The 16,628-nt window shown below is 42.5% G+C and overlaps 1 protein-coding gene across 1 annotated transcript in view; it reads right to left on the bottom strand.

The window, feature by feature from the left end:
* Window positions 1–16,628, bottom strand: part of TOMM20 (translocase of outer mitochondrial membrane 20) — a 211,843-nt gene that overhangs the window by 104,106 nt on the left and 91,109 nt on the right. The gene's annotated exons all lie outside the window — the stretch shown is intronic.

Here is a 16,628-nt window from a genome sequence, read left to right as displayed (position 1 = left end):
TGTGCCCCCTAGCAAACATTTGGACAGCACATTCAGAACACTTGGTGAATGCAGAGGGGAAAGGTGGCCTGAGATGCAAGCTGAACAGGCCTTGCAGAATGAGTGTGTAGAGTTAATTCAGAAGGTTCGTGGTGCAAACAAACCCACACAGTTTTTCTTTTTTCTGCATTATTCTCTCTCTGCGTTAGTGTGAACACACAAATGCTTACAACGCAGAGTCTAAAGTAGAAGCCACCTTCATATATTAATTCCCCTTGTGGGATTTGGATTAAAAATGTGTTTTTCCATCCAATTTACAATAAAATATTCTTTTCAGAGGGCCTAGCCCCAAATGCTACTGTTTCCAGTCCTCAGTGTATACAAGCAAATTTGTTCAACACAGTAACAGGTCAGGAAAGTTGGTATTTTAGCAGGCAGATGGATACATTGGGAGGCTATGTTTTGCTATTAGGTATTCATTTGGTATGCAGAAGCAAGAAAATGAAAGCACTAGGGTTTGACTTCCTGCTTTTTATGCTTTGTCTTCATTAATGAAACAATGTTTATGAGGAATCATGAAGACACCTCATGGGAACAGGCAATAATATTAATGATAGAATTCATTGTGGCTTTATAAATACCAGAAACATCTTCATTCAGATCATGCCAGGCAATGCAATGCTCTCAAGCCCCCAGAGGAGAGGAAACACACCTGTATTATGAAGTTTTTAATGTTTGATATTTTACTATGTTTTATATATGCTGCTGTAAGCTGCCCAGAGCGGCTGGGAAACCCAGCCAGATGGATGGTGTATATATAATAAAATTACTACTACTACTACGACGACTACTAGCAAGAGACTCAGTTAAGGCAAAGTATGCCTTTTTCACTATCACATGCAGCTGAGCAAGATCTAGATAAGCCTATTCTCTTCTTTGTAACAAACAAACAAATAAACAAACAAACAAACAGTCAGTCAGTCAGTCAGTCATATTATCTTACAAACAGTATGTCAAGGCATATACAAAATATATTGGAATCTATTCATGGGCATTTTAAATAATACTAACTGTGGCCTTCAGTGTGTCTCCCCACCCTTCGGAAATAATAGGGCTTTGGAGGGAATGTGGGGGAAAAAGGTTAAACACCACCACCATCCCAGTTCCCTGATCAAATTAGAAGCTACTTCCGGGTGAAGGGGAGAGATCCTTTGGGATATGAATTATAAACCCTTTGGCATAATGAATCTTTTGACCCTCAGAAAGAAGTGCTTGAGGCCCTAAAATATGTTCTATCATGCTAAGTTTGGGTAAACTGAACAGAACTATACACTCACCTGGCCAGCTAAAGAGGCTGTTTTAGCACCTTTTTTCATGTTGTCGCCATGATTACAGAGGCAGCCATAGAGGACCAATTGGCATAGAGGGAGAGATTGGCCAAGCCAGCCCATAACAAGAATCTAGTGCATCAAAAACTCAAGCCTCCCAAGTCTCATGGGTTAACTTTCAAGAGGCACCAAGAACTTTCAACATAGCTTTCAGCTTAAAGGGACTTAAGGTGTTGCACAATTTTCAAAGAAAACATGCCCCTGAAATGCTGCCAAGTAAATAATGGAAGTAGATGAAGCAACACAACCACCTGGCTGTCAGAAGTGCAAGGTACTCTTTCTTTAGTAATAATAGAGCAATCACAAAGTTCTCAGCAATGCAAATAAGGATGTCTGTTTAACAGTGCAGTTTTGTTTTTTTAATCTATCGAGAACAGACACGTCAAAGAAAGTGATAGTGCAGGATTGCCCTACACCCTTTTCCTCTAGGTATAATCCCTCAAAAACCAATCCTTGCCAAGGACAAGTATTGCACACACTCACACACTCACACACAGAGAGATAATTAAGTGGGTACTTATTAACAAAGTGAAATGAAGCTTGTACTTTAAAGCAACTATCCAATTTTCTAGCGTTTCAATTGGAGCCCAAGCTGAGGTGAGGCGATGATGTGTTCAGTGCTGAGTAGATAAAATAGAGGTAGATTTTAAACTTGGAGAACCTCAACCCAGCCAACCCAGCAAAACGTGGGGAGGGGGCTGGAAAGGAATCCCAAAGGGTATATTTCATGCAACAAAATACAGTGGTACCTTGGGTTACATACGCTTCAGGTTACATATGCTTCAGGTTACAGACTCCGCTAACCCAGAAATAGTGCTTCAGATTAAGAACTTTGCTTCAGGATAAGAACAGAAATCGGGCTCCGGCGGCGTGGCAGCAGCAGGAGGTTCCATTAGCTAAAGTGGTGCTTCAGGTTACGAACAGTTTCAGGTTAAGTACGGACCTCCGGAACGAATTAAGTACTTAACCTGAGGTACCACTGTACAATGGTTTGAATCCTAGCTTCCATTCTCTAAATGGGACAAGGTCCCTGCGCGCGCGCACACACACACACACACACACACACAGCACCCAAAAATCTAGGGATGCTGTTGTCTACCTGTCAGGGGCTGGACAGAGGAGGAGGAATGGTAGAGACCGCCTCTCCAGCCTGACCCTTCCAGGGAGGAGGAAGAGGAAGACAGTATAGATTTACAACAGGGGTTTGAGGGAGGTGGCAGCTCAGAGGCAGATGAGGGGAAAAGTTGGAAAATAATGGGAGACCCAGAACAACAACCAGCTGACACGTTGTCATTAGAAAGCATTCCAGACCCTCCATCTCCCAGAACCTGGCAAGCCTTAAAAGTAGGAGAGCAAAGAGCTCAAAGACAGAGGGCATGTAGCAGCATCCATAGGAGAGACGATGAGATTGACGAATGAGGAAGTGGGAGAAATGGGAGGGTGGAGATTCACTCGGGACAACATCATTATCCAAGAGGCTGGGTTCTATAGCCTCTCTTGGTAAAGATTGAAATAAAAAAGGACTGTAAGAAACTTTTCTTTGTCTTTATACTTTCCTGGGCAATCAGCTGGGGCCACTGACAGCATCCTGACACCACCTGGCTCTTTACCTGCTGTTTTGTTCTATCATCTATCTATCTATGTCTATCTATCTATCTATCTATCTATCTATCTATCTATCTATCATCTATCTCTATCTGTCTATCTATCTATCTATCTATCATCTATCTATCTATCATCTATCTATATCTCTCTATCATCATCATCATCATCATCATCATCATCATCTATGTTTTAGTGAATGTTCATTATTGCTTGAATCCATGGACAAAACATTTTCCTTAAGTGTATGCACACAGCTAAACAAACACCTATGTGCATGGGAACAATGGACCTCAGTTTCCAGAACTTGCAGAGTGCAGGTAAGTAGTAATTTAGGGGAGGGGACAATGCACAGGCTGTGGATACAACCCATCAAGCACCGTCCACTAGTATGAATGGAAAACTTGGAGGGAGATTTATATTGAAAGTGCTCGTGTGTGGATAAAAGTGCACAAAAGCACATATGGAAAAATGGAAGCTGTGTGACCCATGTGGGCATTAGCATCCTGGTGTGTAAACCGCCTAGGTATCAACCCTCTTGATGCAGGCAGACACAGGACACCAATTACCTTTCTCATGCGCCAATTTATCAGGCGCCATTCAGAGGTATTCACACTTTCCCCTTTGCCTGCAACTTGGCAATAATGGTGGGCCCAAGATGCGGAATACCCACACACTCTCTTTACAAGTACAGTGGTACCTCTGGTTACGAACTTAATTCATTCCAGAGGTCTGCTCTTAAGCTGAAACTGTTCTTATCCTGAGGCACGCTTTCACTAATGGGGCGTCTGGCACGCGATTTCCATTCGCATCCTGGGGCAAAGTTTGCAACCAGGAGCAGCCACTTCCGGGTTAGCAGAGTTCATAACCTGAAGCGTTCGTAAACAGAGGTACCACTGTATGACTGTTTATCACCATTCTTGCTGTTAGGGGGGAGTGCTGCTCCTCTGTAGGACTACAGCTAAGTACTACGTCCTGAAATGTCTGAGTTAGCAGTAAAAATATTTGTTTGTCATAAAGCCATGGATATAAACATGCAACTTTTTTTTCTGCTGAGCTATCACAGTCAAGCATTTGAAGTGTGAATAAACACAGAATGCAGTTATTGCTGGCACATTGTGCTGAATTCCAGCATGGAATGAAACGTCAGGAAATATTGATAGAAATGGGCCACAGGGGGGAAAGCAGACTTAAATTCTAGAGGGAAATGTATAAGCTTAGGGTCACTTCCTGGTGGTTTCCCTTCATTAATGCTATTGCAGGGCATTTCTTGACAGAAAGGCATCCTAAAACAGTTAATAGTAATTCTTAGCATTTCAAAGTACAGTATTCAAAGAGCTCACAGGGATTGCTCACAGTTTATAATTTCTACAACAACCTTGTAAAGTAGGCCAGTGTTATTATTCCGCCTATAGGAGACGGTGGTATGAGTCTAAGAAAGTGGCCCTCTACAAATGAGCAATACAGGTAGGAGAGTCAGGATCATCAGTCAGTGTGATCTTCAACATGATTGACTTCCAGCTTCCCAAGCACATGTCTACACAGAAAAACAGCTTCTTCTCCTTTTCAGCAGCCTCGTTTGCTTTGAGCATTCCCCCCATCCATTCCTCCTTGTTCTCAGAAACATAAAGGCTGGTTATTTTATTAGCTTAGTGGTTTAGCAGTTTCCAAATGCTGCTTTGCATACTGTTCCAACAGCTTACACAACTGGGAAATCTTGAGAGAAGCTTTATGACAAGACTATTCCTCACACCATGGCTATCAGTGCCTGGTAAACATAAGATTCAGCTCATATTTCACCACAACAGAAAGAACCTCTTTAAACTTAAAACATGCAGTTTGAGGTATTCTTATCTAACACTTCTACTTTTATTCAAAAGTGTCAGTTATTATTGATTTCCCTTGATCCCTAGATGCAGTCTCTAGCAAGCGCTCTCTGGTAAGTGAGCCCCAGCAGAGGTTTAAAATTACAAAACATGCAGCATGTGGAAATATGGGCTGTTAGACCTTTAAAATATACCCTTTTAAAGTTGCTTTCAAAGCTTTCCCTATAGCACAGAGAAGACCACACAGCTTGGTAAGTTTAAAAAAAATGGTTTACTTACAAACTTTTCAAAGGTCAGATTCATGTGCTTTTCCATACAGCAGCAAGAAAACACAGGCAGAAAAGCTTAGTTACAAAACTTGGTAAAATATTTCTAAACAAGTGGTCTGGGCTTGTAGTGATCAGTCCAGACATTTTCTCTGGTCAGATTCACATGGTGGAAGAGAGTGGACAAAGAGAAATTGCTGACCCTTCATCACTCATCAAGAAGGGGCGTGACCTAGTCGAGTCTGACAAAACAGTTTACAATATGGTTGTAACCCCTTCATGCATTAACTAGAGCTAAGCATGCTGGTTATATAAGGGAAAGTAGGTACGATGGAAATTATATCAGATACAATGACCGCTCCCCGCTTAAAATGGGGGGCGCCCTTTGCGTGGACGTGTGCAGCCCTGGATCTGGAGTGGCCCCATCAGCATAGGCTTTGCCTTCCCTCAGGTGGGATACCTGGAGGTCCCCGCCTACCTCAGTGAGTTGTCCAATCCCACCTGGGGGAAGCGTTGCCAGGGAAACCAGGCCAGGTAGGGGGAGGGATTACCTGCCCACACAATAGAGGGAGGATCTTACCTGGTAATCCTCACTTGGCTCCAGAGCTTCTCCCACCCTACCCACCCTCAGTTAATATCTTCTTTTGCAGGTTAACTTTTCTTCATAGGTTTTGCAGGTTGACCTTTCTCCACAGGTATGCGGGCGCTGCTATGATAAGGTCGCTGTTAAAGGGCCGGAAAGGAATTTCCCTGCATTGGCAGGTTTCGCCTTTCCCGTAGCAAAACGTCACAACTTTGGTGGTATCAGGCCTTGGGCGGAATCCTTTAGTCCATCTTCCTCTTTGCGGCGGCGATACCAGGGTTCCCCGTTAAAGGGGTTTCTGAAGGGAGGCTTTGACCGTACGCCGAAAGGTCGTCATTGCTCTCCCCTGCAGCGGCGGCGTAACGGGGGCGGCTGTCTCTGCTTGAACATATGTTCTCCAGAGCCAGCCCATCCCCCACACACACACTGGATAACCCTGAAGCTCCCTAGGTCCCCGGCTGGGGACGGGGGAGGGAGAACGCCCAATGCCTGAGCCAAGGTCTACCCACATTTGAAATTTAATAAAGTTGTGGCCAATTTAATCCCATAGCACGTTGTCTAGAGTCATTATTCCACATGACGGGGGGGGGAACCACTCGGGATCTGGGGACTCCGCCTGTCCACGCAAATACTCAGTGCAGCGACCAAGGGTGGGAGACATTTTTGTGTACTCTTAGTGAATGTCTCTCCTCAGGACTTTCTTCGCCAACCCATGTTGTCATTAACTAGCATTTGCTAGGCCTTTGGATTCATCTCCTAAATATGTATTTAAGGAGCACAGTTTTTCCAGAAGACTTGCAATTCTAAAATACATAAATTGCAGAGCTGTTCTTCCTCCTTCTCCCTCCCCACTTGTCCAACTGGGATTTCCTCTTTCAGGTCACTGTAATATGTTTCATTCTGAATATTGTCTGAATGGAAATTAGCTGTCTGTACCACATATCAACTGATGACTAACAGATGTCCAAAGTCCTCCTGACAAATTTAACTTCAGAGTTCAGTTGGAAAGATTAAGATAGTAGGTCATAAATCATGTCACTCCACTGACAGGACAGGAAGAATGCCAGTTTACCTTGGTGAGGAGCTCGATTGTAAACATGTCACTGTGATTTCAGAGGCCACACATTGAATCATGCCTTCGATATTTTCCTGGGGGCGATGCACTGAACCACAGGAAACTGAATGGGCCCTCAGTCAGTGCTGTTAACTCTCCGTGTGGGCACAGAATTTAGGACAACCCATTGCTTTAATAAATACGTTGTAAAACGGAAGAATGAAGCCATTGATTAATTCAATGGGATTTTAATTCAACACTGAAAACATTATCCAACTCATTTTACAAGTCATTTGATCTGTATAATGGTGGCCCCTGAGAATTCCAACTTCCTTAAGGACCACAATATAAGGAGGAATACACTCCTCTTGAAACAGCATGAGCCTTTTAATTTCCTGTATGCAACCTCTCATACTGTTTCTTACATTATTCCCCCTACCTCATTGTTCTGTTGCATTTTTTTAAAAAGAAATTAATGCACTCTGCTGGATCTTTCCATATAATTGCCCCCACTAGGATCTTGTTAACTAGAGAACTTTAGGTAACAATTAATCACGTAGGAAAGACTATAAGGCTGTTGCAGTTTTTTTAAAAAAGTGGCTCTGTCTGGACCCATTTTCACAACCAAATAACAAACTCACTCCAAATCCCTTATTTGTTTTTTACACATAGAATGGAAGCAAGCTGAATAAAAGAGAATAAAATATCCAGTACAATTTGGAGCTTTGACCAAGGGCACAAACATGTGGAAGACAACATGTACACATTACCAAAGCCTGAGGATCGGGGTGGGGGAAAGAGACTTGTTCAGGGGAAATTGAAACTAAATTGTGGGTTTATATATTTATGGCAACTTATTTTCCTGTATCTATACGGAGGAGAGAATGAGCGCAGCACTTACAGATGTGTGCTTCCTTATGTGACAAGTAGGGATGGGGAGAAATTCAATTCAGTTCATGTTTAAATACAGGCTTACCTAATTAACACCTTCCCAAACAATAGACCAACCAAATTACAGCCATCCTTCAAAATTCATGCTCCTCTGAATTTTGCAATACAGTTCTCCAGCCAAGTAATGTTTACAAACATGTATATGTGAGGGGGACGTATGCATATAAATGCATACATTAGTGAAAATAAGATTTAAAAAATGCATTATAGTAGGCAACATTGCTTACAAAACTGTGTGTGTTAGAAGGATTTCGCACTAAACTGCTGATGAATTTTCATGAGGACTTCCAAAAGAAATTCACAAACTGGTGTGGAAATGTGGAGAACGGAATTTAAGAACAGAAATATGAGAAGCCTGAGTGAAACCCAAATTTACCAAGTCCCTCAAGAATGGCAAGTCCCTGATCTCCTTAGTTCCTGCAGGCATTTCCTGTGCTGAGGCAGAAAGAAGCAACCAAGTGTGATAACTGACTAACAAGCAAGCGTAATTCCTCTGGGCCTGGTACTAACTTCTAAAATGGATACCTTTCCTATACGAAAAGGTAATGCCTGTTACGAAAAATTAGAGAACGCTTAGCTTCTTTTGTTTCAGCTCCTTTCATTTCTGGTTACCTGAGTTAGAATCATAGAACTGTAGAGTTGGGAAACACCCCGAGGATCATTTAACAATGCAAATATCAACAGTGAAAACTACGTAAAAACAAATTCCAAGATTGGGATAAAAGTCTCCACTTTAAAAGGCTCTTTAGTAGGCGCCAAAAAGACCACAGAGATGGCTGCCTATCGGATATGTAATGGGAGGGAGTTCTAAAAGGGAGGTGTCACCACACCAAAGGCCCGATGTTGACATTGTGTAGAACATACCTCCTGATGTGGTGGTATCTGCAGAAGAGGGCCTCCTATCAGCATGTAAGTAGCAAGGTAATTGTTTAGATATGAGTCTGACAAAGCAATATGGCATATTTGTGTATTAATGGGTTTTTCAGAGAAACAGAACTGAAAGCAAAACCCTCCCACCACTTTTATGAACTACTCTGTAAGCTGTAGAAAGCATGTTCTGGCATGGTTAGAAGTCTACCAGGTTCCTTTTGCAGGGCCCTTAACACAGGCGTGCAGTTTTTATCTATTTCCTCCATCCCTCCCAGGAGTGCTAAGTGGGAGGCCCCATTAGCTAAAGTGGTAACTTAGGTTAAGAACGGTTTCAGGTTAAGAACGGACCTCCAAAACAAATTAAGTTCATAACCAGAGGTACCACTGTGTATCACAAGGCAATAACACATTCTCACCAAGCAAGAGCACTCAAGAGAAGTGCAAAGCAGGTTAGTGAGGGGTGAAGATGAACTGATTGTTAAATCACTCTGGGAATTGTAGTCTCTTAAAAACTCTCAGCGCCCTCAACAAACTACCGTTCCCATAATTCCCTGTGGGAAGCCTCAGCTGTTTGAAGTGGTGTCTTAGTGCTTTAAATGTATGGTGTGAATGTGGCCTTAGTTGTACAGCTGGAAAAAAGAAAAGATGCTTCAAATTCAATTTTCCTCCATCCCTCCCAGGAGTGCCACCAGCACCACCACTCTTCTGTCCTCAATTTATCTCCTTTCTCCAGACTGTCTGGAGGTCCTGCATCACAGGTTTATATTGTCTGTTATTATTTTTATTAAGAAGGATGGGGTATTGGGCAGGTAGGAGACCCCCAGAAACTGACAAATGAGATGGACATGTCTGGCACATGTCAACAAAAGGAGTAAGAAATACCAAGTGTGGCCCAGTTTCCAGAAATGCTTAAAAACCTGCCACTTTCTCTCTTTGATTTGCTTATTTTACAAGTCCAGAGAATAAAATATGTGATGCTTCACAGCAGCTGCCCCAGGAAATAATTCACTCATTCCACTACTGCAGACTTAAAGGAGAAATGAGACCAGCAAAGGGAGAAAAGCCAATTTCTTTCCAAAAGATCCTGTTTCCCAACAGCTTTAGCAGGCTCTCGTTGAAAAGAATGTTTTTTGGCTTGGTGTCTCTCTGATTCTGGTGGTTTAGCAGAGGATTTTGGAAAATGCATTTCCTCCATTGCTGGCGGCTGGAGCAGATTTATCCTGCAGGCCTGACTTGCCATGTGCTAAATAATTATTCAGGCCTGCAGGGAATCCAAACACATAAATATTTACTTCATAAAAGAGATTCTCCAGACAAGAGGCCAGAGACAAGTTAACTCTGGGTAATCGTTTGTGTTTCCTTTTCTTTAAAACAAACAAATGAATGAATATTATTATTATTATTATTATTATTATTATTATTATTATTATTTTATTTTAAGTTGCCAGAAACTATATAAGAGGGACAGACATATTTCTTTATCCCAAACTCTTTCTATAATGGAGGGTGTTTTGTTTTTTGTTTTGTTTCTTTAAGCAACAAAGAGAAATTGCTTTTTCCCCCCTTTGAGTTTTCGGAGTGTGGGCTGTCCCATTGATAGAGACATCTTTAAACATGAAAGCATTGGAATGCTTTGGGATTTTTATGTTGCTCTTGTCTTCACAACAATCCTGTGAGGTAGCTCCTAGTTATTCCCAGGCTCTCTATCAGAACCCACCCCTCACTGACCTGCTTTGCACTTCTCTTGAGGGCTCTTGCTTGGTGAGAATGTGTTATTGCCTTGTGATACACAGTGGTACCTCTGGTTATGAACTTAATTTGTTTTGGAGGTCCGTTCTTAACCTGAAACCGTTCTTAACCTAAGGTACCACTTTAGCTAATCGGGCCTCCCGCTGCGCGATTTCTGTTCTCATCCTGAGGTAAGGTTCTTAACCCGAGGTACTACTTCCGGGCTAGCGGAGTCTGTAACCCAAAGTGTTTGTAACCCGAGGTACCACTGTAATTAATTCTGCTAGCATGAATGGAGAACTGAGGTAGGTGTGTGTTTGTGTATGGGTGTAGAGTTCCCCGTGAAGATGAACTGATTGTTAAATCACTCTGGGAATTGTAGTCTCTTAAAAACTCTCAGCACCCTCAACAAACTACAGTCCCCATAATTCCCTGTGGGAATAATAATAATAATAATAATAATAATAATAATAATAATAATTTATTATTATTTATACCCCACTCATCTGGCTGGGTTTCCCCAGCCACTCTGGTCGGCTTCCAAAAGAATATTAAAATACTGTGATACATCAAACATCAGCTGTTTGAAGTGGTGTCTTAGTGCTTTAAATGTATGGTGTGAATGTGGCCTTAGTTGTACAGCTGGAAAAAAGAAAAGATGCTTCAAATTCAATTTTGGACTTATTCCAGGTGCTTTTTGGAAACAACACTGACGGGGTGAAAACAGGCAACAGCATCCAAAAATTACTGGATATGTACTCAGAGGACATTGATTCTCTTGTTTTTGAAGATGTATTGTGACACGTCCTGTATTTTTTTTGTCGAATTGATGCTTTTGAATTATGGTGCTGGAGAAGACTCTTGAGAGTCCCATGGACTGCAAGAAGATCAAACGCATCCATTCTTAAGGAAATCAGCCCTGAGTGCTCACTGGAAGGACAGATCGTGAAGCTGAGGCTCCAGTACTTTGGCCACCTCATGAGAAGAGAAGACTCCCTGGAGAAGACACTGATGCTGGGAAAGATGGAGGGCACAAGGAGAAGGGGGCGACAGAGGAAGAGATGGTTGGATAGTGTTTTCGAGGTTACCAGCATGAGTTTGACCAAACTGCGGGAGGTAGTGGAGGACAGAGGTGCCTGGCGTGCTCTGGTCCATGGGGTCACGAAGAGTCGGACACGACTAAACGACTAAACAACAACAACAAGGACTTTATATCATCAAAGTCTCCCTCATAGTTGGTGATTTAAATTGCCATGTTTCCAGTTGCTGAGACAATTCTTAAACTGTTTTTAACGTTTCCCATATTGATGCAATGAGTCAAAAATTAAATGTTTTGCACTTTGTTTCAAGAGCATTTAACAAGTTCAACAGTTTCAGTGACTGAAAGTCCTGTACTGCAGGATGGTACTATGACAGGTTAGTCAATGATTTTCTTAAAGAAAATATTGAAGAAATCACATGAATTTAATAAATATTGTATGAAAATCTTTTGAGTGTTCATTCATTTTGTTCCTTTAAATAAAGCTTATTTTGGGGTTGAAGAGAAGTGTTTCCTTTTTACCTCTACATATACGTATATCATTAAGAAGAAAGAAAAAATACTGTTAAATAATATAATAGTAAGAAAGATAGCCCAACTAATCCTTATGCATTTAGCTCCATCATTTAAGACACAGTCACAGTCAAGATAAAGATTGGTCACCAGCAAGCCTGGATCAAGGGATGGATTTGGGCTCTTGGCAGATCCTTTCCACAAGGCATTTGCAACAAGGTGGGAATGAGATTAGGAACCATGGGAGCTGACAAATACTGAGTCAGAACAACAGCCCCTCTAGCTCAGTGTTCTCCCTTAGCCCAACCTGGAGATGCCAGGAATTGAACCTGGAACCTTCTGCGTGCAAATCAGATGCTGAGCTCTGGCTGCTCTTTGAAGTTGTAAGACTCTGACCAATGAAATGAACCCTATTGCTGCCATCATTTGTTCTTGAGCTACTCAAATATTTCCATTTGTGAAGTCTTTATGGGAATGTATTAGCCATAAGCTAAATAAGACCAATAAGGGACATGGGTGGCACTGTGTTCTAAACCACGGAGCCTCTTGGGCTTGCCTATCAGTAGGACAGCGGTTCGAATCCCCGTGACGGGGTGAGCTCCCATTGCTTGGTCCCAGCTCCTGCCAACCTAGCAGTTCGAAAGCACGTCAAGTGCAAGTAGATAAATAAGTACTGCTCCAGCGGGAAGGTAAACAGCGTTTCCGTGCGCTGCTCTGGTTTCGCCAGAAGCGGCTTAGTCATGCTGGCCACATGACCCAGAAAAACTGTCTGCGGACAAACGCCAGCTCCCTCAGCCAGTAAAGTGAGATGAGCGCTGCAGCCCCAGAGTCTTTCACGACTGGACTTAACTGTCAGGGGTCCTTTACCTTTTTTAAAAAATGAGACCAATAACCACACCACATCTGTGGGTAAAGAAACCCACATTTAGTATATGCACTCGTGGTATATTCATTTCACTTTGAAGATCCATTGGGGTGCTGGTTTCCATTGATTCATAACCTGGAAAACGTCCTGCTATTATTCAGTGCACAGACTTCCCACACAAGTCAGAAAAGGCTTTGCAATCAGATAGACAACAAGACTTAATACTTTGCATGGAATGTTTTGTTGCATGATCCATTTCTTTCTCTGCCATAAACACTGATGACAATAACAGAGAAGGCATCACATCCCTCAAAACAACAGCACACCCACCCCACAAAAAAAACACACCATGCAGTATCAGAACAGGAAGCCTCTGGTTTTACATTCAGCCATTAAGATTTCAGCTCGCAAAGGAGATGGTGCCATGGCATGCATATTTCAGCCATGCGTCTTAAGTTTATCACTCACTGATTTGTGCAGGATGGGAAGATGATTGTTTTCCAATATTTTATTAGCCATAATTTCCTAAAATACATGAACAAGTTATACTCAGATGTGGGAACCAAAGACGGGATCCAAGTTTAGATCTGTGAGCATCATGTAGTCTCACCACCAGATGTGTAACATTGTAGATTAGGTTATTCCCTAGGAGAACTATTGGAAAGGATACGAGTACATCCACAGGGGATGACATAATGCATTGAGATACAGACAGGAATGACATTTTGATCCTGTGCTCTGCTAAGCAGCCCAGTGCCAATAGCAATCAGTGTTGCCAAACAGCAATACTGAGATCTGAACACAGAACATTAATCTTGTAAACTAAACTGTGTATTTATCCTGATATCTGCGGCTGACTGAAGCGACTGCACACAACAGTAATAAGGGGTGGGAGAAAGGGCATTGGATAGTGTGTGTCGCCCACCCTCATCCTCTAAGTTCACAACAACAAATGATTAAATTATAACTGCATCTGTGTGTGATGTAATATGGGGCTGCTTCACTCTTACATGCCAGAATACAGATCAAGCATTCTTGGGGTGGGGGGACTAAGCGTGATTTATGGTAATTGCATGACCCCAGCATCTTCCTGCTCACAATGGGATTCTGCTTGTAACATTAATTGTAACAAGACTTACAATAACCATGGTGAGATCTTTATCTGTGCAAAAAACCCACCAACATGGTGCCTAATTTTCTCTCCTCCACCCATTGTTTTGATGAGGGACTGCTTTTGACATGCTGGTGCCCTCCTGATCTCTGCTGTTGTTCGGAATGAGGCTAGAAGACTCTCTGTGTTGATGAGACTACATTCCTTGCATTCTCTACTGCCCAACCAGCCCTATCCTGTGTTCCTGCTTGCTGTGCTGGCATCTGCAAGACCACAGTTAGGCTGGTCTTGCATCTGTGTCGTAGTCCAAAACCCTATGTCGTCTCAGCAGCAAAATATATAGCAGAATAAAACTGGTAAGTAACATGACACTCCCAAGCAACATTCCCACAACAACATCCATGAATCACAACATTGCACCAACAATACCTGTGCATAGAAGGGACCAGTCAATGCACATTGATGGCATAACACACCCAGGGTATATGTATGCATATCCACAATACACAAACAGGTGGTCAAGGAGACATCACATTGTCTCTCACTGTACAAATACATTGGTGTTGTGCACCAACTGACAGCAATATGGTCTTCCTACTGACTATTTGTTGCTTCTGCTTTGTGCATTGTTTCCATTTGTGTACTCGACTTTATGTAGACGCAACTATAGGTATGGTTATGAGCGACTAGAGTCAGTTCACACTCTTTCCTTATTATGGCTGCGATGGTGGATAGGCAGCAGGTGTTGATGAAACGTGAATTGGATAGTCCATCGTTAGGTTGCCAATGAATCAGGAAAAAGAGGGTATGTCCAGCTTCCTCCCCCTCCTTTTGTGCCAGTTGCCAGAAAAGAAAGGTCTGAGGCCATTTCCTTCTCTTTGGCCAGCTTTTCTTAAAAAGAAAGAAAGCTGTATGCTGTAGATCCTTTTGTGCTGGCCTCCTTTCTTCTATCTCCGCCTTTAGATCTGTTTGAGGCTCTGTCCCTGGACCCAAAGAAACTCGGCTCCAGGGCCTACCCAGGGACGTATTTCACAAGTCGGCAGCCCTAATCCAAGATTATTTTTATTGCTTTAATGGTGTTCCAAGCAGCTTTCAGTCTCTTTGATGGAAAGGCAAAACAAAAATATTTTTAATAACACTATTTCTGAGAACACATTGGCAACCACATCCTAAATTGTGCTGCTAGCAAGTGGTGGCCTATTTCTATCTTAGCCTGATCTTTACCATCAAAAGAATCTAGGAAGAAGAAGGGGTTCTCATCTTGAAAGGGCCTCAGGCTGAGCAGCAGAGCCTATTTTGGATGCCAGAGCTCAGCTCTAGAACACGTTAAGTAAAAAATAAAGCAGAGTGTTTCACCTTGGGTTGAAATTCGCTCTTTTGAGGCTAGGTGAGTGGAAATGTGGAAATGTGCCAGTTACACAAGATTAACCAGCGTTTGGCTTAACTTCATAAGGCAAGTAAACAATTAGGGTGGGGAACAATATTTGTATGTGTTCCTCTTATGATTTCATTCTTACGCTCCTCTGTGGCTGAGTCTCATGCTGCTCCAGCAGTAACTAAATAATAAAATCATAGGGTGTGTATGGATCACCTCTGACATCGCTACTCTCACACCTCATTATTTTTAAAATCAAGCAGTATAAAAAAAAATATGAATTTTTTCCCATATATGGCAAAGATCAGCGGGCATCCATGATGTGTTATTTGCCTTCCCTGTGAAGATCCCACAATGGTCAACCACTGATATCACAAAAGAAAGAGCAGGTTCTTGTTTTGCCTTTGGTTGACTTTGGCCATATTGTCATCCCTAGCACATGTTCGACGGCAGAGCAGTTGGACAGCACACCTGGCTGTAGGCTGCCAACAAGCAGTCAATTGTGCAGCCTGACACTGCAAATTCTGTGCTGTAGGTTGCCCATATCCAGACTACTTTAATGAGCAAGACTGGTACCCGGCCTTCCTTGGTACCCGGGATGACATGGGCTGCCTTTTCCCAACTGAGCCGCTGCTTGAGACAAAGGTGGTGGTGATACAGGGATACAAATGTTGGTGAAGCAATGGGAAACAAGCCTGAGGCACTGTCAGACTTGAAGACTGTATTGGGGAAAGTGGGCAGATTGATGTCCAGATTCTTTTGAACCACTGGTATGAATGAGTGGGAAGAGACTATGTCTGTTTGCAAATGCATTCTTCAATGTTGGTTTTATATGGACGCCATGTAATTTCTGTTCCTGTAGTAGGTGAATGTGATTTTATTTTGAGAAGCTTTTGCAAGCCACCCTGAGAGTTGCTCAAAGCTATACAATGGGATATAGTATTTTTAATAAATAAGAAATAATTATACTTATTATCCTGTTCCCCACATATTTGGTTGGAAGTGGCTCAGCAAAACTGTTCCATCAGGCTGGTCCTATGGAAGAAGAAGAAGAAGAGTTTGGATTTGATATCCTGCTTTATCACTACCCTAAGGAGTCTCAAAGCGGCTAACAATCTCCTTTTCCCTTCCTCCCCCACAAAAAACACTCTGTGAGGTGAGTGAGGCTGAGAGACTTCAGAGAAGTGTGACTAGCCCAAGTTCACCCAGCAGCTGCATGTGGAGGAGCGGGGAAGCAAACCCAGTTCACCAGATTACGAGTCCACCACTCTTAACCACTACACCACACTGGCTCTCTATGGAGTGAAGCTGCTGATTCTGAGTGTCATGAAAAGGCAGCAAATTGCTAATTGTTGTCTTCCCCTCACTCCCTGGCTAAAGCTGAGTCCTTAAGAAAAATCTCATCTGAAAAGCAAACATTAGCACGTCAGAACACACAAGTCATATACAGGGTGCAGAAAACATTTTTTAGTACGTGT

The sequence above is a fragment of the Podarcis muralis genome, chromosome 3 (genome assembly GCF_964188315.1).
Source record: "Podarcis muralis chromosome 3, rPodMur119.hap1.1, whole genome shotgun sequence".
Lineage (NCBI taxonomy): Eukaryota > Metazoa > Chordata > Lepidosauria > Squamata > Lacertidae > Podarcis > Podarcis muralis.
The sequence above is the reverse complement of the archived record's forward strand: the minus strand, read 5'-3'. Positions and strand labels throughout refer to the sequence as shown.